This window comes from Hydractinia symbiolongicarpus, chromosome 6 (genome assembly GCF_029227915.1).
Source record: "Hydractinia symbiolongicarpus strain clone_291-10 chromosome 6, HSymV2.1, whole genome shotgun sequence".
NCBI classification, from domain to species: domain Eukaryota; kingdom Metazoa; phylum Cnidaria; class Hydrozoa; order Anthoathecata; family Hydractiniidae; genus Hydractinia; species Hydractinia symbiolongicarpus.
This window is the reverse complement of record NC_079880.1, coordinates 10,706,583-10,709,398: the sequence shown is the minus strand read 5'-3', so window position 1 is coordinate 10,709,398 and position 2,816 is coordinate 10,706,583.

Here is a 2,816-nt window from a genome sequence, read left to right as displayed (position 1 = left end):
TAGAGATTTTTTTGACGAGTGTTTACCCTATTCAACCCGCCCGTGCTTAAATGTCTGTATTTTGCCGTTTGAACTGAAATTTGGTGACTTTTCTTTGAGGATATCCGAGAACCGTCGTTGGTATTTTGATGACGTCAGCAAGGACCCGCCAATGCACATTTTTTCGGTAATTTGTTTACACGTTGCCTCTATTGTCTATTGATGAAGAAAATGTTTCGGATCATGCGCTTTTGACGAAAGGTGAAAGAGATACACAAAGGTTTAGAAATTCTGCTGACGTCACCAATGTCCCCCTAAAGTACAAAAAGATTTTCTTTAGGAATTCATATACCCGTTATCTTCATCGTATATATCTTAAACTCTAATCAAGAAAATGTGTGTGATCATGTACTTTTGACAAACGGTTGCAGAGATATTGGGGTTTAAATGTTTTTTGATTTCAACATCACCAGCCTGTTTCTAAGTTATTTAGCCAAAGTTTTAAGTGCATTGTAATGGACACAAGTTTTTCGGCGACATCAAGGAAATAAGAATATATATCACAACACACGAATACTTCTTATACAATGCAATGTGTAAACTGACAGTAATACTAGTAATGTTATGCATTTCATAATTCCAATATCCAAAACCACTATTTTCATTATATTTTGTGTTTTTAAGAACTTACGAATAACCGGATAACTGACGAATAAGCCATTTTCAGCCAAACTAAAGACTTTAACATCCAATTTCCAATTAGGTGGCAACCATGAGGCTATCTAACGGATATAAGCATAAGCGAGGAACCTTCCTATTATTGCACACCAACACCCTCACAAAAACGTGTCACAGACCGCCAGGGGGGATCATTATTTATCTGACACGCTATGTTATTAAAATATGGATTGTAGGATTGCTTATCCTCATCCTGTGATCTTCTGCCTGAGCCGTTATTACGGGGCGAGCTATAAAATAAACAATAAAACAAAATGCTGAGGCAACAAGATGAGTATTGGCCATTACCAAAATAAAGTATACAAAATTACTCTATAATTTCATTTGTCGCCATTTCAAATTTTTCCTCATATTTTTAACTTCGCTTCCCGTTCTTCTCTGCTTTTAGCCAGGAGATCCAGCATGATTTTTTACCACCATTAAATCATAATAATTCAGGTGGAAAAAATTACGCTGGGTCACAAACGATTTTTTACGGTCAGAATTCTGACCGCGCTTTTTGATTGGTTAATTCTAATGTTCTTTGCTCATGTGATCAATATCGGGAAATCTTTTATTTTAGGCGAGAATGGCTTCACTCACCTGAGCAAATATAATTAATTATTGTATTATTTACCAGGGTAACATGTGACCACGCCGGCTTTGTGCTTATTAGTTGATTGTAATTCAGGGTTTGCTGTGGTGTAGATTTGAATTTTAGGGATTTGCTCTGTCATTTGTTTGCGTCTAAGCTTTTGTTTGAGAGGAACTGAATAAGATATCCTCGATATTAGATATCCTTTTTAATCGACCTCCTAGGGTGTTTTCCGTTTTGCTGATTTATTTGTTAATAACGGCTCAGGGGTCAACAGACCCTGGGGACGAGGAAGACTCCCGATTTTTATCTAAACGTGCTGTAATTTAAAGGTTTACATTTATTTACTTTTATTTTATGTTGTAACACCATGAATGCATAATTCTTTCCCTCTGACCACACGGTTCCTCCTTCTTCATAGCGTGCATAGATGTAAAAAAAAACAATGAATAATTAAAACTCTCTTTTTTAAAATTACAGATATGTTCACACATTCACACGTACATTAAAATTAAACCGCTGTGATTTTAAACAAGTTTACAATTTTGACTTTCGATAATGCAGAAAACTTACAAACTTCAAATCATATTTTTCATTTTCTCCATCTGTAGTTCAAAAATACTCAGGTTACCAGCCTGTGGGAAGTTTCATGCGTATTGGACAAAAATTTATGATGGCAAAAAGCTCCAGCACAGCCATTATTCTTTGGTTTCTGGCGTCAACTATGAAGAATGTGTAGTGAAATGTATGTATTATCCGAAATGCAAAAGTGTAAGTATAAAAGAAAACATGTGTATGTTGCATCACAATCGGCATGATGAAGATGATACACTGTTGTTATCAGAAGAAAGTTGGACGCACGTTGAAACTGATAACATGACAAAAAATGTAAGTGAAGGGGCGTTAATGATTTCTTCTACGTAACTGAGGAGGGGTGGGGGGGGGGGTCAGCAAATGTTAAAATTTTAATAAAATATTCCAAGTAAGTCGTTTCCAACCAGCGGGCCTACTTCTTCGCTAAACCTGGACACGAGGTTGGCGTGGTTTGACTTATATAGGTTTGAAGGAGCGGGTTACAGCATTTGTTACAATTCAGCTTATACAGAAAGCCTTCTGCGTTTGATTTGAGTAGGCCTGTTGTCAAAAGATAAACGCATACAATAGCTTTGACTTTGTGCGATACAAACTAGACAACTATCTAACACTTGTCATTCACCCCTTTTACATTTTTTTAACACGAAGTGAACAAGATTTTGGCAGGATGATAAAAAAAGTGTCTTTTAGTTACATATCAAACTTGTTCCGCAACAAAACACAACACACAGTTACATCGGAGCAACTTTTCGCTGAGGTATCCCACGGCGATAATGATAATCGACCGGTTACTTTTTTGACACCTTTTAACTTCACTGTCGCTCATTGTTCTATGGCTTTAGCCGGCAGAACTTTAAAATTGGCTTCTTTTTTTGTCGCCGTTTTTACTATCGAAACTAGTGAAGCACGGAAGGGCACCAGTCTATTGTAG